The following is a 25845-nucleotide window of genomic DNA, read 5'->3' on the forward strand; positions in this document are numbered from 1 at the left end:
CTGCAGCATAGATGTCAATGAAAAATAAACATACATCTCTAAAAGGTAAATAAAAATTGATGAAAATGAAAGTAGTTTTTATTAAAATTATTTGTGTATTATTAATAAAATTGAGGATACTTTTCTTTACACTCAAGATGCAGATCAAGATTAGTGTGATACCTCAGTGAGAAGCCTGTGCACCGCAACAAAGAGTAGCCCCCGCTCGCTGCAACTAGACAAAGCCCGCAAGCAGCAACGAAGACCCAACGCAGCCAAAAAAATTAAAAAATAAATACATTTAAAAAAAAGATTAGTGTGATAAATTTTAGGATGTTAAGTTTATGTTAGAAGACAAATGATGACTCAGAATGTTTTCTTCAGTTCCATTTTTATATGTTCATTAATGTGCAAGAGAATGGAACATTTTAATTGCTTTGATTTTCAAGCCCAGAGTCTCAAGGTAAAAATGAAATAAAATATTTTTAAAACAGAGGGAGGGAAATCTCTACTGTTCTAACACCAGACAGAAAAAAAAAAAGTTAATTTACCATTATGCAAGAGCAAATTTACATTATATAAGCACTTCACCCAATAGTGCCAGAGACCTTTTCTTATTTCTTGGAACATCTAACCTCGTTTCAAAGATTCAGAACTTAGATGGCTCATTTACACAAGGCCACCATGTGGGAGCACAGACATAATCATATGCCCGATTTGGCTGAGGTCCCCATCACCTGTGATAGATGATTTGTACTTTGTTCTTTCCGACCCAGGGGAGCTCCCATGTACCCTGGTGGAAAATGAGGCAGAAGACCTTGCCTACACTATGTGACTTCATATCTTAAGAGAACGTAAACATATCTTCATTATGACCGTAAGTTTTTGGTTATATATTGATCTATTTTTTAATGAATAAGACAAATTTGAGAGGTAGAGAAGCTCAAGGGTGAGGCAGTATGGACTCTACAGAGGCTAGAACTGATGAGAGGCAGTATAGACCAGATGAGGTACGAACTCAAGACTGCTGAGTTCAGCTCCCATCCCTGAGACTTGCATAGGCAATATCTTACAGCCTTAACTTCCTCATCTGGAAAATGGGCACAATGATCAGTGTCTACCTCAAAGGAGGACTGCTATGAGGAAGAGAGAAATTAATAAATGCAAAATCCTTAGAAATTTCTATGGCTCAAGAAATGCTAGGTCTGAGGATTCTCTAAATTTGCCAGATCATAATAAATCCAGCCAGTATCATGAAGAGGCTTCTGCATTCAATTATAAGCTTCTATAGCAAATCACCAGTCTTTGAGACAGTTCTTAGATTAATATCTATTACTCGTTCAGTCTTTCATTCTGGGCATTCATTCCATCATGAGCACCTGTTATCATCTATGTGAATACACGAATATAAGAACGAAACAGTTTTTTGTTCAGTGAAGTTTTAGACAGTAATGATATACTATGAGAAAACAAAGCTAAGTTCAAGTTCCATTCCTAACTGAAGCCTTCCTTAGCTGAATTCCTATTGCACTGGGGGTAGGCATCAGATCACTTAGTCTTCAACTGGCAACCACAAGTCTTCAACTGTTTTTCAAATATGACTCTTCTCTAACTATATTTTACATTTCTGAGTGTTGACTTCTGTCCTTAAATGTCTTAAACTTCGCAGATACCTAAAGGTCTGAAACCTGCATACCACACATAACATAAAGCTCATGGCATCCCAATACATATTAAAAAAAAAAACTATTGCTATGTGTAAAGGAACTGAACATCATCTTTCTGAAGTATGGCTTTCTGTCATTCATATATTCGTCAGAGGCTAAGCTATCTTGTAATCATATTGGAAAAATAAGTTCCAGGGGAACTTAAGAAATCAGGGGAAATTCTGTAAGTTTATCAACTAATCTAATATCATCAAAGCATTAAGTAGGCCCAATTTAAAGATTAAAGGAGTATTCTGGCACTTCTCAGGTATGGCGTCAACCAAGTCTCTGTTTTCACTCTGATGAAAAATGGCTGAAGGTAAACCTGCCTCAACCTTTTCTCACCACCCTCATCTTATCCCCGATACCCTGAGTTTCCCCACCTCTCACCTCTGTTGAGATAATTATGAGAAAAAAATTTCTAAGGTTTCTTCTCATGAGAACCAATTTGAAACAAATGAAATTATGACAGTCAAGCAGCAAACTTTCTTCTGTATATCAGTGTGCTCAGGTTGCCATAAGCAAATGCTATAGACTGGGTGGTTCGATAATATACACATTTATTTCTAATAGCTCTGGAGGCTAAGACATCCAAGATGAAGGTTCCAGTGATTTAGTTCCTGGTGTGGGGATACAGGCCACCAATCCTACGCTATTAGGACCTATCCTTATGATATCACTTAATATTTATTACCTCCTGAAAGCCCTGTCTCCAAATAAAATTGCATTGGGGGTTAGGGCTTCAACATATGAACTTGAGGGGAGACAGCTGAATCAATAGCACCCTGAAAAGGCAAAGAACTACTGTAGCTTTGTGAACAAAAAGGAGGTGGAGAGATAGTCTATTTTGAACTATGTGGCCATCATTTTGTAGAGTGCTGAGGGCAGTGACCGTCAAACTTTTCTTACAAAGCCATGTGAGGAAAATACTGAGGAGACAGAGATGTGCATGAATGCAGAGCAAGAATATAAACACGGGGCATGACCTGATGATCTGATTTCCTACTCCTAAATGCACTTAAGATGTATTTCTCTGGAGTACATGAATAAATTCATAGAAATGATTGGAAAAGACTGAGGAGTCAATCTGGGTCAGAGTTTACTGAAGCCAAAAAATAGATGAAAATAGATCTTCTCCTCACCCTAACTCTTTGAACTATTACTATTCAACTTTACAATCTCTTTCGGTTTCCTCTCCTGCTATTTCCCAAGTTTCACTGTCAAGGAACCGTTCTCTTCCTGCAGTGGAAAGCCCTCCAGCCAGGAAGAGAGCAAACATGTACACCATCTTCTCTCAAGGAGCTACTCATGAGTTTCAAGAATGTTGAAGTTCTTGACGAGTTCTTCAGTTTTCCTAACATTTCCTGCCTTTTGTTCTGTTACTCATCTTTCTGATTATCCTTCAAACCCTCTTCAAATTCTCCACACTCCTCTTGAGTTATGGAACCAATACACTCATTAGGGTCTCACCAGTATTGAGCATAACAGCAGGATTACCTTACTATTTTGGAAAATAGCTGACAAAACTTCAAAACAGAGAGGCACGACATTTCCTTACTCCATCTCAGCTGCTATTTCTTATTCCAGGGGAGTCTGTCTTTTGAAACTGTAACTAACCACAAGCCTTCAATTATTTTTGACACATAAATCATCTCGAACTAGAGTTTAAATCCCAGAGTGTTGTTCCTTGAAACCTTAATTCTCTTAAACTCCATAGATTCAGTGCCCCCCCATAGAACTCCTTGGCCCATTGCATATGCAAAATTCTCTGGAGGACGAAGGGCACTGTCATCCACAAAGCCAATTTCTTCAAAAGAAAGATGCACTAATTTTTTTCCCCCGCTCCACTGATTCCAGCCTCTGAATATTTATCTGGAAGATATTAAATGTTTTGCTCAAGATGCCTAAAAGGTGGTCACCTTTCAGATTCAAGAGAAAGAACCTGGAACAGATTCCAGGGAACTAGCCTAGAGGAAACTGACATACCATGACATTTGAAATTGCTAATTCATTTTGAGAGAGTTGCATCCCCTGGGGTCTATTGCCTCAGGATCCTTGTCAAAACATGGAAATAAGTACTCTTTGATTTCATTACTTCACAATTGATCGTTCCAGACACTTGGTCTTGAGGGGAAATCCTCAAATGGTGTGCCTGAGGGGGCTGTAAGCATTGAATCTAAGAAGGGACATTCTATTTCTCATCAAAATATGGAGAGAGCCAATTCTTCCACTACTTATAGGCGCCTCCAAATTAGGAGACATCATCATGACTGAACATAAAACCCTTAGAGTTCATTTAAAATTATGAATATTTTCTCCATAGCAACAATATTTAAAACTTAAAATGTATGAATTACTATATGATGAGATCCCCAGGTAGACAGGAGGAACATGGCTTAATGTCACTCTAATCTACCTTCAGATAACTGCTTAGTAGTTACGCCCTCAAGCTGACATTTTATTTAAATTAAACTGAATACATGCACTATATTATCTATGTCTCTTGGCTAAATGATGAAAAGTTTGTAGCCTCTGACCTTTAAAATATTTTCTTTTTCTTGATTTTGGGTAAGACTCAGAAAATGTTCAAACAACATGTTGAGTAACAAAAATGCTCTGAGCAAACACAAATCATATCCATGATATTTTAAAAAATTACTCTTAAAATTGAAACCTTTGAAAGTCCTGAACAGGACTACTTCCTGGCTTCTCACGCCCGAGAGCAGCTTCCTCTAGCCAGCATCAAGGGCTCAGCCCTTGACAACTCCCAACTGAGTCTGACACATTTTCCTGAGCGATGCTGGTACCTTAGCTCTTTTGGTCCCACCTAGGGACCTAGAAACCAAGGGTTTCTGCTTTTTTTTTGGCTGCTCTCAGCTGGAGTCCAAGCATCCTTAATGACTTCAACTTCAGATACTCTGCAGTTTCTCGTCAACTCTCTGGATTCCTTTCACTTGAATTTTATATATTTAGGTATTTTGTGATGAACAGATGAATTAGAAATAAATATACGTTAAAAGTTTCAGCCACTACATGTCACACAAACATTTTGAATTTTTAGGAATACTAACAAAAACAACTATATGCAACTCTTTTCAACGACGGTCCTTTTCCAAAGCAGGAAAAAATTATTTACTGTGAATTTCCATATAAGGAGTAATTTTTGAGAAACATAGTCCTATTTTTAAGTGTTTTTTTTTTTTTTTTTTTTTTTTTTGTTAAGATGAGAAAGTACTTTTGCAAGAAATCTGCTCAATTTATGTTAATGTAGCCCTTTCTTTTGGTGATAATTTTGCCAAGCTGGGATCAATCTGGGAATTTCAAGTATTATACCTCCCCAAACTGGCCTTCACATTAAGTTGGAGCCACAAACTGGAATGTGAATGCATGGGACTCTGGGAGTTACAGCAAAAGGAAATGTACAGACTTTGAAAAAAAAGAGAAGTCCACCCAGCAACCTCTCCTTTCCCTCTGAGGGTTAGGTGCCCCTTTGAGTATTTTTTAGGACCATATGGGCTTAGAAGCACCAGCAGGGTTCTTATCCCTTCTCAGTTTACATGCTCTCATTTCCAGGCCTTGAACTGCCATATAATAATATGAAATGCCACCAAATCTCCTCCAACCAGACAACTCCTGAAATCCAAACCTCCTGGGGGCCTCTCCCAAACCTTCCCCTTGGAGTTCATCTAAGAACCTCAGATCCTTCACATGCAAATTCTGACTCATGACCTCCCCTCCACTAAGCCCTCCTACTCCAGGTCCTACTCCTAGGAGCAACACCAAAACTGCCCATTACACACCTACAGCCATGCTCCCTTTTCCTGGAATCACAGATCCCTCAGACATTGAGCTGGTCACATGGCTACCTTCCTTGCAGCAAGGCGTGGCCATGCACGAAAGAGAAATACCCCCTTCTACTCCTCAAGCTCTCACACGTTGTTGATGGAACGCAACCCTTTGCCTAATCTCTTCTTCACAGAGAAGTCAGAATGATTCCTCTAAAAGATCCTTATAGGACTTCCCTGGTGGCGCAGTGGTTAAGAATCCGCCTGCCAATGCAAGGGGACACGGGTTTGAGCTCTGGTCCGGGAAGATCCCGCATGCCGCGAAGCAACTAAGCCCGTGCGCCACAACTACTGAGCCTGCGCTCTAGAGCCCATGAGCCACAACTACTGAAGCCCACGTGCCTAGAGCCCATGCTCTGCAACAAGAGAAGCTACTGCAATGAGAAGACCGCGCACCGCAACAAAGAGTAGCCCCCGCTCGCCGCAACTAGAGAAAGCCTGCGCGCAGCAACGAGGACGCAACACAGCCAAAAATAAATAAATAAATGTATTAAAAAAAAATCCTTATATTAGCTCATTCCGTAGCTCTGATGGGGTTCAGGGCAGGCAGACCCAGCATGTGTCACTTTGGCACGTGGATTATCTTGATCTGAAGACAATCAAGGCCCAACAGACTCAGGAAGAGCTTTTTACCTCCCCTTTAACTGCCTAAAAGCATTTAGATAGAAGACCTGCTCCAGGAAGAGAACCATCACCATGTGAGAAGCTGGGGGGAGCCAGGCAGGGTGTTTGCTCAAAGTCCCCTCTGTGTCCCATGGCTTCTACCTGGCACGGCAAACATCTGTTTACCAAACGTTTGCTCTTCCCACCTTCCTGTGAATTGTCTTCCTTCCCTTTGAAGCCCCAGACCCCTCCTCCCTTCCCCTGAGCTCAGGATGGCGCATAAGCCTCAGTTGCCTGACCGTCTGGGAGCTTCTAATATCTACGTGAGATTCCCACATGTACAAAATTAAATTTGTTTTTCTCCAGTTAATCTGTCTTATGTCAATTTAAATTAAAATACCTAGAAGGGTAGAAGAAAAATTTTCCTCCCTTACAGTTCAAAGTCTTACAATGGCTTCGCAGATCAATTAGTACAGAATTCAAAGTCCTTACAATGGCCTACTTGGCCTTGCATGAACTTCTCCTCCTCCACTCATCTCTGGCTTGATTCCATTTACTCGCCATTTTCCTGCTCTCCCTTCTAGGCTTGACGGCTCCTTTCTGCCTCCTCCAATACCCCAACCCTAGGGCCTTTGTTGATGGCTGGTTCCCCTGCCTGGGCTTCTTCTGGTCTCTCTTCGAATGTGACCTTACTAAAAACGACTTTCTTGAACACCCTCTATAAAAAAACACTGGAGCTTCCCCCTTCCCCCCACTGCCATGATTCTCTGTTGCCTTAATACACTTAATAAGACTGATTTCGCTTGACACTGTGTATTTACATATGTTCCTTCTATCTGCCCCTCACTAGGATATAACCTCTATGAAGGCACAGCTTTTTCTGTTCTGTCTGCTGTCATAGCCTTAGTACCTAAAAGAATGTTTGGCACAGAGTATGTAGTCAATAAATATCCCAGTTTTAGGATCTCTCAGAAAGAGAAAGTATACTCTTTTTGAAGACATAGTGTAAGGTTGGTGAAGTATAGGAAATACCAAATACAAAATAATTTTCCTATGTTTGTGGAGGGAGTTTATGTTTTTTAATGTGCAGCATTTTCAAAAATCTAATTCATGAGCCCCGCTATTTTACAATTTTTTCACTATTAAAGAACACTCTGATCAGAGAAATTTACATTTTTATTCAGGTTCTTATCACTGTTTTATGCGAATGTTTACTTAACCTAAGCTTCAATGTAAATGTCTTTGTATACAAAGGTAGTGCTCAAAGCCAAGGCAACAATTGGCTCCATTAATATTTTATTATTCATCATTCTTCCTGCAACTAAAATTTGTGACACTTCAATACAGAACCCTCCCCAGAAAAAAAATAAACTGAGAAAATCTCAATCTGTATTTTTCAACAAAACAAATTAGTGACATTCAAACAAATCACATATTTACTCTAATTGTTACTAAAAACTTCCATGGAGAGACCTAGCAATGTTTACCTTATTTTAAAATAAATAGTATACCTTCAGTCTTTATTCTCTGAGCTAAATCTTTAATTGTGACTTAATCAATGGTGAATTTAACATAATATTGGGACCAAAGAGATAGAGTCTTTCACTTGACTGTCAAAAACATGAGAGTAAATAAGATTTCAGTGCAAGATTAACTGTCCTAAGAACACAAAATGACTTAAAGGACTTTACAATTGTCTGTGTTACTGCAAGATGTTATGCCCAGTGACTACCTTTCTTTTTTCACCTTGTAACACAGATTCCTCAAAACACCACCATCACTACTTTGCTAACTGAATTTGAGTTACATACTACGTATAAACCAAAGCAAAAAAATATCTACAAGGCTTGACTTTTTATTAATTTAGTACACGAGTAGTTTTATATTGTTTCAATAAAAGAGTCTTAAGAAAAAGATTAATATTGAGAAAACAAAGTCAGTTGTTTATAAACTAACAAAAAAACTAAGAGAAGACAAAGTAACTGTAGAATTTTAGACTGAATGTAGAAAAGAATACAGTAAGGCAGACTCTAAGATAAAAACGTACTGGAGAGGAGCTTCAAGATGGCGGAAGAGCAAGACGTGGAGATCACCTTCCTCCCCACAAATACATCAGAAATACATCAACATGTGGAACAACTCCTACAGAACACCTACTGAATGCCGGTAGAAGACCTCAGACCTCCTAAAAGGCAAGAAACTCCCCACGTACCTGGGTAGGGCAAAAGAAAACAGAAAAAACAGAGACAAAAGAATAGGGACGGAACCTGCGCCAGTGGGAGGGAGCCGTGAAGGAGGAAAGGTTTCCACACACTAGGAAGCCCCTTCACGGGCGGAGACTGCGGGTGGCAGAGGGGGGAAGCTTCGGAGCCATGGAGGAGAGCGCAGCCACAGGGGTACGGAGGGCAAAGTGGAGAGATTCCCGCACGGAGGATCGGTGCCGAGCAGCACTCACCAGCCCGAGAGGCTTGTCTGCTCACCCGCTGGGGCGGGCGGGGGCTGGGAGGCGAGGCTCGGGCTTCAGTCGGATCGCAGGGAGAGGACTGGGGTCGGCGGCGTGAACACAGCCTGAAGGGGGCTAGTGCGCCACAGCTAGCCGGGAGGGAGTCCGGGAAAGTCTGGAGCTGCCGAAGAGGCAAGAGACTTTTTCTTGCCTCTTTGTTTCCTGGGGCGCGAGGAGGGGGGATTAAGAGCATCGCCTAAACGAGCTCCAGAGACGGGCGCGAGCCGTGGCGACCAGCGCGGACCCCAGAGACGGGCAGGAGACGCTAAGGCTGCTGCTGCCGCCACCAAGAAGCCTGTGTGCGAGCACAGGTCACTCTCCACACCGCCCCTCCTGGGAGCCTGTGCAGCCCGCCACTGCCAGGCTCCCGTGATCCGGGGACAACTTCCCCGGGAGAACGCACGGCGCGCCTCAGGCTGCTGCAACGTCACTCCGGCCTCTGACGCCGCAGGCTCGCCCCACCTCCTCCGTACCCCTCCCTCCCCCCTGGCCTGAGTTAGCCAGAGCCCCCGAAGCAGCTGCTCCTTTAACCCCGTCCTGTCTGAGCGAAGAACAGACGCCCTCAGGCGACCTACATGCAGAGGCGGGTCCAAATCCAAAGCTGAACCCCAGGAGCTGTGCGAACAACGAAGAGAAAGGGAAATTTCTCCCAGCAGCCTCAGGGGCAGCGGATTAAATCTCCACAATCAACTTCATGTATCCTGCATCTGTGGAATACGTAAATAGACAACGAATCATCCCAAATTGAGGAGCTGGACTTCGGGAGCAACGATATATATATTCTTTTCCCTTTTTCTCTTTCTGTGAGCGTGTATGTGTACGCTTCTGTGTGTGATTTTGTCTGTATAGCTTTGCTTTTACCATTTGTCCTAGGGTTCTGTCTGTCCCCCCTTTTTTTTTAGTATAGTTTTTAGTGCTTTCTATCACTGGTGGATTTGTTTTTTGGTTTGGTTGCTCTCTCCTTTTTTATTAAACTTAAAAAAAATTTTTTTTAATAATTATTTTTTATTTTTCATTTTAATAACTTTATTTTGTTTTATTTTCTTCTTTCTTTCTTTCTTTTTTTTCTCCTTTTTATTCTGAGCCATGTGGATGACAGGCTCTTGGTGCTCCAGCCAGGCATCAGGGCTGTGCCTCTGAGGTGGGAGAGCTAAGTTCAGGACACTGGTCCACAAGAGACCTCCCAGCTCCACATAATATCAAATGGCGAAAATCTTCCAGATATCTCCATCTCAACGCCAAGACCCAGCTCCACTCAACGACCAGCAAGCTACAGAGCTGGACACCCCATGCCAAACAACTAGCAAGACAGGAACACAACACCACCCATTAGCACAGAGGCTGCTAAAATCATGATAAGGCCACAGACACCCCAAAACACACCACCAGAAGTGGACCTCACCAGCAGAAAGACAAGATCCAGCCTCAGCCACCAGAACACAGGCACTAGTCCCCTCCACCAGGAAGGCTACACAACCCACTGAACCAACCTTAGCCACTCGGGGCAGACAACAAAAACAACGGGAACTACGAACCTGCAGCCTGCGAAAACGAGACCGCAAACACAGTAAGTTAAGCAAAATGAGAAGACAGAGAAACACACAGCAGATGAAGGACCAAGGCAAAAACCCACCAGACCTAACAAATGAAGAGGAAATAGGTAGTCTACCTGAAAAAGAATTCAGAATAATGATAGTAAAGATGATCCAAAATCTTGGAAATAGAATGGAGAAAATACAAGAAACGTTTAACAAGGACCTAGAAGAACTAAAGAACATACAAACAGTGACGAACAACACAATAAATGAAATTAAAAATTCTCTAAAAGGGATCAATAGCAGAATAACTGAGGCAGAAGAATGGATAAGTGACCTGGAAGATAAAATAGTGGAAATAACTACTGCAGAGCAGAATAAAGAAAAAAGAATGAAAGGAATTGAGGACAGTCTCAGAGACCTCTGGGACAACATTAAACGCACCAACATTCGAATTGTAGGGGTCCCAGAAGAAGAAGAGAAAAAGAAAGGGACTGAGAAAATATTTGAAGAGATTATAGTTGAAAACTTCCCTAATATGGGAAAGGAAATAGTTAACCAAGTCCAGGAAGCACAGAGAGTCCCATACAGGATAAATCCAAGGAGAAACACCCAAGACACATATTAATCAAACTATCAGAAATTAAATACAAAGAAAAAATATTAAAAGCAGCAAGGGAAAAACAACAAATAACACAAAAGGGAATCCGCATAAGGTTAACAGCTGATCTTTCAGCAGAAAATCTGCAAGCCAGAAGGGAGTGGCAGGACATATTTAAAGTGATGAAGGACAAAAACCTACAACCAAGATTACTCTACCCAGCAAGGATCTCATTCAGATTTGATGGAGAGATTAAAACCTTTATAGACAAGCAAAAGCTAAGAGAATTCAGCACCACCAAACCAGCTTTACAACAAATGCTAAAGGAACTTCTCTAGGCAGGAAACATAAGAGAAGGAAAAGACCTACAACAACAAACCCAAAACAATTAAGAAAATGGTAATAGGAACATACATATTGATAATTACCTTAAATGTAAATGGAGTAAATGCTCCAACCATAAGACATAGACTGGCTGAATGCATAAAAAAACAAGACCCGTATATATGCTGTCTATGAGAAACCCACTTCAGACCTAGGGACACACACAGACTGAAAGTGAGGGGATGGAAAAAGATATTCCATGCAAATGGAAATAAAAAGAAAGCTGGAGTAGCAATTCTCATACCAGACAAAAGAGACTTTAAAACAAAGACTATTACAAGAGACAAAGAGGGACACTACATAATGATCAATGGATCAATCCAAGAAGAAGATATAACAATTTAAATATTTATGCACCCAACATAGAAGCACCTCAATACATAAGGGAAATACTAACAGCCATAAAGGGGGAAATTGACAGTAACACAATCATAGTAGGGGACTTTAACACCCCACTTTCACCAATGGACAGATCATCCAAAATGAAAATAAATAAGGAAACACAAGCTTTAAATGATTCATTAAACAAGATGGACTTAATTGATATTTATAGGATATTCCATCCAAAAACAACAGAATACACTTTCTTCTCAAGTGCTCTGGAACATTCTCCAGAATAGATCATATCTTGGGTCACAAATCAAGCCTTGGTAAATTTAAGTAAATTGAAATCATATCAAGTATCTTTTCTGACCACAACGTTATGAGACTAGATATCAATTAGACAAAAAAATGTGTAAAAAATACTAACACATGGAGGCTAAAAAATACACTACTAAATAACCAAGAGATCACTGAAGAAATCAAAGAGGAAATCAAAAAATACCTAGAAACAAATGACAATGACAACACGACGACGACCCAAAACCTATGGGATGCAGCAAAATCAGTTCTAAGAGGGAAGTTTATAGCAATACAATCCTACCTTAAGAAACAAGAAACACCTCAAATAAACAACCTAACCTTACACCTAAAGCAATTAGAGAAAGAAGACCAAAAAAAAAAAACCCCAAAGTTAGCAGACGGAAAGAAATCGTAAAGATTAGAACAGAAATAAATGAAAAAGAAATGAAGGAAATGATAGCAAAGATCAATAAAACTAAAAGCTGGTTCTTTGAGCAGATAAACAAAATGATAAACCATTAGCCAGACTCATCAAGGAAGAAAGGGAGAAGACTCAAATCAATAGAATTACAAATGAAACAGAAGTAACAACTGACACTGCAGAAATACAAAGGATCATGAGAGATTACTACAAGCAACTATATGCCAATAAAATGGACAACCTGGAAGAAATGGACAGATTCTTAGAAATGCACAACCTACCGAGACTGAACCAGGAAGAAATAGAAAATATAAACAGACTAATCACAAGCACTGAAATTGAAACTGTGATTAAAAATCTTCCAACAAACAAAAGCCCAGACCAGATGGCTTCACAGGCGAACTCTATCAAACATTTAGAGAAGAGCTAACACCTATCCTTCTCAAACTCTTCCAAAATATAGCAGAGGGAGGAACACTCCCAAACTCATTCCACGAGGCCACCATCACCCTGATACCAAAACCAGACAAAGATGTCACAAAGAAAGAAAACTACAGGCCAATATCACTGATGAACATAGATGCAAAAATCCTCAACAAAATACTAGCAAACAGAATCCAACAGCACATTAAAAGGATCATACACCATGATCAAGTGGGGTTTATCCCAGGAATGCAAGGATTCTTCAATATACGCAAATCAATCAATGTGATACACCATATTAACAAACTGAAGGAGAAAAACCATATGATCATCTCAACTGATGCAGAGAAAGCTTTCGACAAAATTCAACATGATTTATGACAAAAACCCTCCAGAAAGTAGGCATAGAGGGTACTTTCCTCAATATAATAAAGGCCATATATGAGAAACCCACAGCCAACATCATCCTCAATGGTGAAAAACAGAAACCATTTCCACTAAATCTGGAACAAGACAAGGTTGCCCACTCTCACCACTATTATTCAACATAGTTTCGGAAGTTTTACCCACAGCAATCAGAGAAGAAAAAGAAATAAAAGGAATCCAAATCGGAGAAGAAGAAGTAAAGTTGTCACTGTTTGCAGATGATATGATACTATACATAGAGGATCGTAAAGATACTACCAGAAAACTAGTAGAGCTAATCAATGAATTTGGTAAAGTAGCAGGATACAAAATTAATGCACAGAAATCTCTTGCATTCCTATACACTAATGATGAAACATCTGAAAGAGAAATTAAGGAAACACTCCCATTTACCAATGCAACAAAAAGAATAAAATACCTAGGAATAAACGTACCTAAGGAGACAAAAGACCTGTATGCAGAAAATTATAAGACACTGATGAAAGAAATTAAAAATGATACAAACAGATGGAGAGATATACCATGTTCTTGGATTGGAAGAATCAACATTGTGAAAATGACTCTACTACCCAAAGCAGTCTACAGATTCAACGCAATCCCTATCAAACTACCACTGGCATTTTTCACAGAACTAGAACAAAAAAGTTCACAATTTGTATGCAAACACAAAAGACACCGAAGAGCCAAAGCAATCTTGAGAAAGAAAAACAGAGCTGGAGGAATCAGGCTCCCTGACTTAGCTACATTTATCAAGATAGTATAGTGCTGGCACAAAAAAAGAAATATAGATCAATGGAACAGGATAGAAAGCCCAGAGATAAACCCACGCACATATGGTCACCTTATTTTTGATAAAGGAGGCAAGAATATACAGTAGAGAAAAGATAGCCTCTTCAATAAGTGGTGCTGGGAAAACTGGACAGCTACATGTAAAAGAATGAAATTAGAACACTCCTTAACACCATACACAAAAATAAACTCAAAATGGATTAAAGACCTAAATGTTAAGGCCAGACACTATAAAACTCTTAGAGGAAAACATAGGCAGAACACTCTATGACATAAACCACAGCAAGATCCTTTTTGACCCAACTCCTAGAGAAATGGAAATAAAAACAAAAATAAGCAAATGGGACCTAATGAAACTTAAAAGCTTTTGCACAGCAAAGGAAACCATAAACAAGGCTCGAAACCAACCCTCAGAATGGGAGAAAATATTTGAAAATGAAGCAACTTACAAAGGATTAATCTCAAAATTTACAAGCAGCTCATGCAGCTCAATATCAGAAAAACAAACAACGCAATCCAAAAATGGGCAGAATACCTAAATAGACATTGCTCCAAAGAAGATATACAGATTGCCAACAAACACATGAAAGAACGCTCCACATCATTAATCATTAGAGAAATGCAAATCAAAACTGTAATGAGGTATCACCTCACACAAGTCAGAATGGCTATCATCAAAAAATCTACAAACAATAAATGCTGGAGAGGGTGTGGAGAAAAGGGAACCTTCTTGCACTGTTGGTGGGAGCGTAAATTGATACAGCCACTATGGAGAACAGTATGGAGGTTCCTTAAAAAACTAAAAATAGAACTACCATACGACCCAGCAATCCCACTACTGGGCATATACCCTGAGAAAACTGTAATTCAAAAAGAGTCATGTACCACAATGTTCATTGCAGCTCTATTTACAATAGCCAGGACATGGAAGCAACCTAAGTGTCCATCGACAGATGAATGGATAAAGAAGATGTGGCACATATATACAATGGAATATTACTCAGCCATAAAAAGAAATGAAATTGAGTTATTTGCAGTGAGGTGGACGGACCAAGAGTCTGTCATACAGAGTGAAGTAAGTCAGAAAGAGAAAAACAAATACCACATGCTAACACATATATATGGAATCTAAAAAACAACTACAAAAAAAATGGTCATGAAGAACCTAGGGGCAAGATGGGAATAAAGACGCAGACCTAGTAGAGAATGTACTTGAGGATAGGGGGAGGGGGAAGGGTAAGCTGGGACAAAGTGAGACGGTGGCATGGACATATATACACTACCAAATGTAAACTAGATTGCTAGTGGGAAGCAGCCGCATAGCACAGGGAGATCAGCTCGCTGCTCTGTGATCACCTAGAGGGGTGGGATAGGGAGGGTGGGAAGGAGGGAGATGCAAGAGGGAAGAGATATGGGGATATATGTATGTGTATAACTGATTCACTTTGTTATAAAGCAGAAACTAACACAGCATTGTAAAGCAATTATACTCCAGTAAAGATGTTAAAAAAAAACCAAAACAAAAAACCTACTGAAAGACATACATTCTTTCCAAAATGTTAGTGGTAAAATAATAATAATAATATAGCATCTTTTAAAAATTAAAAACATTTTAATTAAAAGTTAATTCTCAGTTTTTCGAGTTCATCCATTTATTTATTCAATTATTAAACAAAGCTGTATTGAGTGTCTACACGAGGCCCTCGCTTAAGTACTGGCAACATAAAAACAAGTAATATAGGATTCTTGCTCATGGGGTGTGAGAGCAACACAGTCTCAGCAAAAAAGATTATTTTCTGCTACACTAGTGTGGCTCACTTTCCATGTGCTCATCCATGACTTTAATTCTTCACAGGAATTCTTAAAACTCACTTACTCATTGTTTCTGGAATGCTTACTATGTGTCAGAACTTAGAGGATGCAAAGATCAGTCAGGCCTAATGTTGGCATGTAGGAGGGAAGCCTTCAAGCTAGAACATCAAAGCTGTGTGACGTGGGGTTAGACACTTCATAGTCTCTGGGGACATCACTTTTTCCCTTTGTCCCTCCCTTTGACATAAAATTGAACTATTAAGGGCCTTGGTGAGGTCTAAATTAAAATCACCATTCTCCGAACTCTCACCATGCCCAGGCATTCCTTTTATATACCTCATCTCACTGAATCCTCTCAACAGCCACTCCACAAAGTGGGCCTGATTGCTCTCATTGGCAGAATGAATGGGAAAGCAGAGCCCAAGGTAAGTCAAGAAACAGGGAAACGCAATTGGTAGGTTTGAATCCAGGTCTTGAATCCAGAGCTGCTGGGTGCAAAGCTGATGCCCATATCCACTAACTATACTACTTAGTATATGGAAGTACTGCAAAACCATAGCTACACCAACATGAAATACTGTTACTCTTAAAGGAAGATGAGCACGTGTACAAATAAATACGCACAATGTGCTTAGTAGGCTTGAATAATTTTAGCGTTCAAATAGACAGCAACTAAAACACTAAATATTGTACTGATAATGCAGTTTCAATAAAGTTTAAAAAAAGGTCATTAGATCTTTGTTGAAAACCAGCATGGTAAAATATTTGGGGGAAAAAAACCAAAACAATGTGTTTAAGTTGATGGGAAATACACAGACACACACACACAGAGTTATACATTAATTATATACATTATTACTTACACACTAATACACTTATATCAGTCCCTTCTGCAAATAGATCAATGAAAAATATTGCAATATATTAAAAAAAAGTAAAAGAGGTATATCCTTTTTTCAGACTGGAAACTACTTTAGAAGCAGACAGTTTTGTGGATTAATGTGAAACAGTATGGCACGATGCACTGATAACAGTAGTATTTGATGGAGGGAAAAATATAAACTCTAATGTATATATTTCTTGAGTGCACCTAGTTAAAATAGGTCACATTTATATTAGTAAAGGCAGGTTTTTTATAATTTTGTGATACAAAGACCACAAATTTGTTTCTTATTCTATATTAAAGGGTTTGAAACTTAGAATGGATTTAACTATGCAGTGAACTGATTTTTTAAAGTATATCTAAGTATCAGTATGATCTAATTTACTCAGAAAGATGATGCTGTGATAGTACTACATGAAGTTATTGTTCTGGAATATTCTCACTCATAAACAATACTGATGAATAACCTCTGAACCCAGCACCAGGGTTACCAGGTAACATCAGCTTCCGTTAAAGAAAATTATTAACAAATAAATTTAAAGTCATAGATCAAACATAAAATGTGTAGATATTTTCTTAGCAAAAGTGAATCAATTAATTATTCCAGGGCATTAGAAGACACATCTCACATCTTGTTAATTTTCCCCCAACTTACTATAATTATTAAAATATAGTATTAATAAAAAAAATAATGTTCCAGGTAACCTGGCACATGTTAGGCAATCAATATAAATCTGTTGAATGGACAACATTTGACCTTAAGTGATAGCTTTTTTTCTTGAGAATATTTTAATATCTTAAATTTTTTCTAAGTACTTATATTAATAAGTAGAGGAATTTGAATGACACTACATCTTTTAAAGGTGTTAAAGTTTTAGGAGTCACCTTCTAAAACATTACATTTTTCTCTATTTGGACTTTTTTCCAACTAGAAAAGGGTGAGAGTGTGAAAGCTCAAGTTAATGAAACTCACTGCTAATCTTTTTGGATGCTTGGGCAAATTAATTTATTCCATCAATTCCCTAGCTGCAAGGGAACGATAAATCAAGAGGGATTCATGGATCACTTAGCATTTATTCAATACACAATAAAGCATTTTTTTAGTGACTGTTTTGCACTGCCATTAAGGAATACTATGATGAATACGATGGGGGTGCCAGTCCTCAAGGAACTCAGTTTCAGGGGTAAACAATCAAGGAAATCAACAAGTTGCAATACAGAGCCATATGTGCTGGGTAACTATGAAGGGAGGGGTTGGGGAGAGAACGTGGTGAACTTAACTCTGTCTGGGGAGAAGATGAGCAGGGCATGGGGAAAGACATCAGCATTCTGGTGAGATTTCATCTGGGTCTTGAAGATGAATACACATTTGTCAGGAAAGGGGGTTCAGGGTACTCCAGGCAGAATGATGAGTAGGTGCAAGCACAGTGTTTGTATAATTCCGAGGAAACAGTAAGACACTGGAATGTGGAGCATACGTAGGACGCATGGAAGAGAGTAGCTTATACGAGCTTGCATAGAAACTCAGTCGTGAAGCCAACTGAGTTCCCCTCTCAGTTATGAAAACCAAACACGGTTCCACACATTGCCCGATGTTCCCCTATGGGACAAAATCACCCTGATTGAGAAGCACTGATTTAGAGGAAAAGGGTTTTGCCTTAAGAGAGGAAAAGTTCCGGTTATCACAGTTTATCCTTCTTAGTAATTAGATAGGAATGACTCATGACATAATTTTTCTGTAACCCATTTTTCTTTGTTACATGTAAAGTGAGGATATTACTTATCTCACAGGGCTACTCTGAAGATTAAATAAGAGATTCTGAAGTAAACATATGTGTTAGGGCACTCACACAGGGACTGGACCATGATAGTGCCTTGTAAATGTGAGATGGTACAGCACATTAAAGGGGAAACTCAATTCTGTTAATTGTTTTGCACTGTACAGATAATCAGTTTAGATTAAAATGGTTTTTATTAGTTGAAAAAATGTCCCAGAAGGATAGCTTTCAGAACCACCATGGTGATATTTTGTTTACAACTCTGAGACAGGCTCTCAAATGTCTTTATCTTTTTTTTCTAAACAGGAAATAAATGTACTGCAACCAGAAGTTAAGAATATGCTCAAAGTCATAGGTTAACTCGTGGAAGACGAACATTAAGTTGAGATTTTGGCCACTCATTACTTGCTTCTATTTGCCACCACTGTTTGAAAACTGTGTGTAGTTTATAATGTGGTACTTGGAAATAAGCTATATGTTAATATATAATTAAGTAATTTACCAGGAGGAGAAGCTTTTTTAAATTAATGACTCATCTTTTTTTATAGATCTATCTCTACTGGTTTTCCAAAATGAAAATGAGTCTTCAATCTTTTAAGGCCAGAATCCATGTGTAGGCATTCCCAACTCCCTTTTTATCTTATAGAATGATGCTTGCAAAATATGATCCCCTTTTTTACTTTTTAAAATGATTAAATTGTGTGTCATGCTTTTATGAGGATTAATCACAACAATTTTCACATTGCAAAGGATTTGATAGAAGATTTAAAATGGGGTAGATTTCAAGATTAGGACAATGATATAAAGCTTGTGCCATGAATCCAACAAGTTGCTGCCTAGGAAAATAAGTAGCACTTTACTTCTCTTTGTTCAATGGTCTCAGTCAAAGAAAATATAAAGACTTGTCTTTTTTTCCCCCCCAAAAGCTCGAAGAGTAACAAATTAAAAATACACATAGCATACACTACCAAATGTAAAATAGATAGCTAGTGGGAAGCAGCTGCATAGCACAGGGAGATCAGCTCAGTGCTTTGTGACCACCTAGAGGGGTGGAATAGGGAGGGTGGGAGGGAGATGCAAGAGGGAGGGGATACGGGGATATATGTATGCATATAGCTGATTCACTTTGTTATACAGCAGAAACTAACAAAACATTGTAAAGCAACTATGCTCCAATAAAGATGTTAAAAAAAATACACATATCTAGTAGTAGCCAATATCATAAATAAAAACAGTGTTAGGCAAACACGTAATTTTATGCCAAGGGAAATAAACTACAGGATTTAACTCAATAAAACTAACTCCACTTTTATGAGACCCTAGTCAACAATTTTTCAACTATAGCTTCTACTTGATTTCATAAAACATCATTTAATATTTAGTGTTGATAGTGGTAGAGAACAGAAAACAAAATCAAGACCTCTGAGCACAGAGAGGTTCAAAGGCCAATGGAATAAAATACATAAAATTCTGACTTCAATGGTTTTCTTTCAACCATCAGCTGAAGCATGACTACAAACATAAATAAAAAGGGGCTGATGATAGACACACATGGTTCAGGACAGCTGTATCTCATTCCTACATCAGTAATCCTCAAATATTAGTCCAGTGTTCCCATAGGATCATAAGCACTCTTTGCCCCTCCATTCCTATCAGATGTGTAATTTCTCTTTTTACAGAATGAGTATTTTAATGTTAGGCAAATATACCTTTTTCAGATAGCAGAATTGCCCAACAAAATTTTGATTTAGCCCCCAGTAAACCCAGAGTCATGTCTGATGACCAAGAGCAGCAACTGTTGGTCCCTAGGGTCTGCCTAACTGTGACTGATATTGATTTCTCAGTTGATTCTACAGTTTTATTTATATTTGTTCTGCCTTAATTTTCTATTTTGTTGATAATTATTAGGTTTTATTCTTTTTATAATCTATCTAAAGTATTTTTTTGGGGGTAAAAAAAGCAGAGTACAGAAACATCAATACAAACAAGTGAATAGTAGAGAATGAAAATGTTTAAAGAAAAAAAATTAATAATATAAAGAGAAATATGTTTGAACATTAAGATGGCTAAGTTAAATATGGGAAAGTTCCCAATTTCAGAATACTTGTAATCAAAGTTATCATTGATCGTATTATTAATATTCAGATAAAGTAAAATAATTTGTTTTAAATATCTCTTCAATATAGGAATATAATTTAGGGATCCTAAATATATGAAATTATTTATCCCTGAGGCACAGTATGTTGTGATACTAAGAATGCAATATAATTTCAAAGTGAAATTTCACATTCTTCCGAGAAACATAATTTTATGTATGAAGGGTTTATATTACTGTTGGCTGATAAGATCATCACATCCATTTGGACCATCTACTCTTTTTCTAAAATGCAAAAGCGAAGCAATGTAAAGCATATGGGACTTTAATTGGCTTTGAGCTTTGCCAAGAAAAGTCAGAGATTTAATAGATAAGTAGATGGAGGCACAAGAATGATTCTAGTACTTCCTAGAGAGTTTACTTGGGGTAGCATTATTACCTGATCAGACAACATTAGACTCTGTTCAATTATTCACAAGTGCAGAAATGCTATAGTGTTTTACCTCTTAATGTCCCACAAGCCCCTAGCAAAGTTTTTAAAGATAAGGCACCTCAATCAGGAGTCTTTAGACTAGAATGTCCCCTTAACATGACAGGTTAAAAAAAAAAGAAGATTTTAAAGATGAAAATACTGAAGGAGAAGAGGGAAGTGAAGAGCCACGCCTTAATGAAATCAGGGTGAGCTGCTCACCAAAATATTATATTTGCTGGCCCTTTGACTTTGTTCAAATCCTTTCAAAATGATGCCCATCTCTGATTCCACAGAGCATACCAGATATAACATCTGATCTGATGAATTACCATTTTTATTGGTCATTATTTTGTATATTTAGTTCACTGGCTAAGTCAGTTCCTAGCTTTGGTATAATTTCATCTGCTTGTGTCTAAGATTAAAATGCATTTGAATTATTCATCATTCATTTCACAAATATTTTCTAAAGTCTAATATTGTTCAAGCATGGAGGATCCTGGAAGAATGTATCTTTTGTTCCAAAATGTTCACTCTTAAAAGTCAACACAAAGTGCTACAATAATGATGGGAATAAGAAAAAGTCTGATACAATAGTAAATGTCTATGACAAACATGTATATTTTTGGAGCCGTTTGATGTATTACTATAACATAACACAGATCTTCACAATCAACTCAGCGTCCATATTGTTCCTGCCCTATAATAAATATAGGATACATTTATCTTTTATATTAGATTTGAAAAATTAATCCTAATTAATTCAGGGAAACTCTCTGATTAAAGGGAGTTAATGGCAAGTGAAAAAAACAGTAGAAAATGCAAAGTGAAGTATGCTTAACCCAAGGTTCATTTCAGACACTATTAATTTCCCTCTCAATAGCTGTTTCATGTGGTGGCAATATGGTAGATTTTAGAGAGATTTTTAATCTTCCTCTGTCCAGATCCCAGGCACTCAGTGACATAAAGAATTTAGAAAAATGGATTTATCTTACTGGAAAAGCTTTATCTATACTAATGTAGAACCCTAAAACATAATGGACATCCCTGCCTGAATCCTTTCAAAGAAATTCCTAAAACGACATGAGAAGAATCTCTGGCCTTATTACAACTCTATTCACCACAGAGAAGAATTATATGCAAGGTCAATCCAGCTTGATCCCCAAAGGAAATACAAAGGCATCTTGTCAATAAGCACTATCCTGTACTGTGTCTAGGGATGCTCAGTGTGTATGTGCTTGTGCCTCTCTGTGTATTTTGTTCTCCATTGTCCCCCAAAATAAATATTTAGGAGAGAGCTGAAAATATCAACTGTTTCCTTAAATGTAGGATAGCTCTGCCCAGACATATTATTTGGGTAAATTAGGTCCCCTAAGGTAAAGGAGATAGCTGTTCCTCATGCATTAATTTAATACCTAGGTAACAGAGTTTTCAACATCTTTATTGGTCTCCATTACCTGAACATCGGAGGCACATTTTTGTCTTAACACAGATCCTTGAACTTTTTATAATGTCAACTGTGAAACACTGATGGTTTTATATTGAAGGAAAAAAATGTCACCAGTATGAAATAAAGTTGATTATGTTGTACATAAGGAGTGCTGACATGGACCCAAGTTTCCACTCAGCTTCAAAGAAGATTGCATTTACTGGTTTATTTTTAAACTCTGAATAAAATAACATCACAGTATGTCAGAAGGTGTCTTTGATGAAAACTTTCTGATGACACCTTATCTTCTTCCCTTCCAATGGGAAGCGCACCGTCTCCAGTTATGGGTGGTTGGAGTCTAAAGGAAAGACTTCAGTAACTACCTCTATGGTCTATACAGTCCTTACACAGACATTTTGAGAAACAAAGTCTCCACTGCAGCTCAAATAAATAATTGGATTTACATTTTGTGTTGGTGAAAAGGAGGAACTATATGTCAGACAGGCAAGAGATATGATCCCAGGTTTAACTACCAACCCCGACAAACACACATCCCTAATTCAGTTATTCTGCCTAAAAATTTACTAGCATCAACTTATTTTGCTGGGTGAATCATGCAACTACGAAGGAGTGACATTTAATAAACTTTGGTAGCTGTGCTCGAACATTAATCTTATAATAATGTCACTGCCAAACTATAAAATCCCTTCGCTCCTAATAGTAGTGTGACATCAGGACACGGACTGGATGGCAATCTGTAGAAGTCAGCAATGCTTCTGGCCTAAGCGTCACTACCTGGAGGAGCAGGCAAGGGGAAGGTATTGTCATATTAGGCAACAGGCCCCCTGTGGAAATGGAATAAAATTTCCTTGGTACCTTCAGTCACACCTTTTGTGCCCTCTCCCCCATTTGCTTCTGATACTTAATGTCTCAATGACTTGATCCTTCAACAAAGCCTCAACTCAGATTCTTTATTCAACCAAGGTATCAATGATCATCATCAGTTGATATCATTACTGCTATTATTATTGAAGAGCTTTAAGCCAGGCATTGACCAGATATGTTTCTATTCATAAACAATGACTCTGGCAGTTGGGTGAAGATGAGATTGAACAGGGACAAGAATAGAAATGAGAAGGTGATTTAGGGATGACAGTGGAAGACGGTTGAGACCAGAAAGTGGTGAATGTGACTTGGACTGGGGGCATGGCCTTTGACACAGAGACATGAAGATGTTAGGTCAGGGGTTCGGAGCCTCAGCTGCACATCAGAATCATCTGAAGAGCTTTCTACAGTTCTGAACCCCAGCTCCACCCTCAGAGCTATTGGCTTAATTTTCTGGCTGCAGCCTGAGCTCTCAGAAAATGACCTTTTCACAGCGAGGGTTGAAAACCACTGGGGCCCAGCAAGGCTTTGGAGGACTTGATGGATTCGACGTGGAGAGGTTAAGACGAGGGAGGTAATTTGTATGACAACTAGAATTGTGGCAGATGAGTAACTAGTTTACTTGTAGTGCAATTTCCAGAGGAAAAGAAGACTGGAAGCCCAGATTTGAATGTGAACTCTCCTGATGTTTTCGATTTGGCAATTTTTTAAACACATGTGTATCAATTTTGTGTAGGCCAAAAAACCCCCACCAAAACTATAAAATAAACAACCTAAGACAGCCCTAACATTCAGGGGACCAGTCACAACTTCTGCCTTAAATCAGGGAGGTTAAACTCTAATTATGGATTTCAGACTGTCACAGAATGTAGGAGTGAAATTCTCTGGAGACTCCTGGAAACACATCGATTAATTACTTGATACCTCATTAAGAATAAAGGTGACCTGGAGTATTTGGTGTACTGCAATTGTGAATTTGTTTTCTCCCTCCTTCTCTCCCTCCCTCCCCCTTTCTAAGGAAGCATAACATGTTTTTCCAAGGTTATGGGTTAAGGAGTAGAGCTAGGTCTTATATCTGATTAAGTCTCAGGTCTGTGCTACTTCTCAAATGTGGTTTTCAGCAGACTTTTTTGGGGGGAGGGTGTGGGCAGGGGAGCTGTTATAAAGTTTTACTTTTGAAAATACAATTTATATACATCGGACACTTTTCTAAATACATACCAGAATTTCAACAAGTCTACCACATTCCCAACAATATTTTGAAAGTGGAATACAATAAAGCAATGAATCTTGTAATAAAGTATCTGTTAGTGATAAAATACCACACACACACACACACACACACACACACACACACACACACACACACACAGAGTACTCATCAAAGCAGTCTGAATTGAATTAAATCAGGAGCTACAAGGCTTATATCTCATGAGAATCTAATTTCAGAATATTCCCTTCAAGAGTATTCATTAAACAATGAAACTTTCAAATACTGTATTTCTTTTTGGTTTTATGTCATATTTATGTCATTATATATTATACCAAGGGAGTACTTGTCACAAAACCTAAGAGGATCAAAGGATCATTAATTAATTCCCATTTAGTTCATAATTTGGTACTCAATTTTGTCTAAGACTGAACTAATTTTGGAAAAAAAAGTTTACATCCTTCTGTTAGACTTTTCAGCTACAGGTACTATATTTATAAACATACCAGGGGATCTGTCATATTTCATATACTTGAGTTCCATACAGTTGTATATTAAATCTTATTAGTTTCAGAACCATATGAGCATGGAATTTCCTTTCTCTACTGGCATGAATGTATTCTTAATTTGTATTAACCCCATAACAAAGGAAATGAAGGGTCTTGGGGAGTCTTGTAGGTCATACTATAAACACATACGCTAAGTAGAAAAGACAAAGGTCATCTCTGACACGTGAATTTTACTCTCCAGAACAAATTTCATCCTCAGTCCACAACAAGAAAAGCAGAAATGGATATACATCCCTAGGTATGATTCAAAGGATGGGTAAGCAAACATTGAAGCTTTTATGTACCTGTTCCAGGTAGGATCATCAAACCAATCCAATGTATCAAGGACTGTGCTGTGTGCTGAACTTTCCTTGTAGAAAAAAACCAGATGCCATGTCACCGCAAAAGCTGAAAACCAAACAAATAAAGAAGGAGTAAATAAATCTAAAACAAGATAAAAGAAGAAGTAGGATACTTGGATCACTTGATTGTGAAATGGCATTTTAATTAAATGATAGATTTCATAAATGGAGATTTATCCCAGACTTTCCCCAAATGGACTTCATCAAGAAACCCTTTTGGGGCTTCCCTGGTGGCGCAGTGGTTGAGAGTCTGCCTGCCAATGCAGGGGACATGGGTTCGAGCCCTGGTCTGGGAGGATCCCACATGCCGCGGAGCAACTAGGCCCGTGGGCCACAACTGCTGGGCCTGCGCGTCTGGAGCCTGTGCTCCGCAACAAGAGAGGCCGCGATAGTGAGAGGTCCGCGCACTGCGATGAAGAGTGGCCCCCGCTCGCCGCAACTAGAGAAAGCCCTCGCACAGAAACGAAGACCCAACACAGCCATAAATAAATAAATAAATAAATAAATAAATAAATATATTAAAAAAAAGAAACCC

At 38.5% G+C, this 25845-nt stretch overlaps 1 protein-coding gene across 2 annotated transcripts in view; it reads right to left on the bottom strand.

Annotated features, from left to right (window-relative positions):
- CHRM3 (cholinergic receptor muscarinic 3) overlaps window positions 1–25845 on the bottom strand; it is a 513002-nt gene that overhangs the window by 224901 nt on the left and 262256 nt on the right. For both annotated transcript variants that reach the window (XM_068548832.1, XM_068548831.1), the window contains exon 4: window positions 25254–25356. The gene's annotated coding sequence lies outside the window, so the exon portion shown is untranslated. The remainder of the gene's footprint in view (window positions 1–25253; window positions 25357–25845) is intronic.

This window comes from Eschrichtius robustus, chromosome 7 (assembly GCF_028021215.1).
Source record: "Eschrichtius robustus isolate mEscRob2 chromosome 7, mEscRob2.pri, whole genome shotgun sequence".
NCBI lineage: Eukaryota > Metazoa > Chordata > Mammalia > Artiodactyla > Eschrichtiidae > Eschrichtius > Eschrichtius robustus.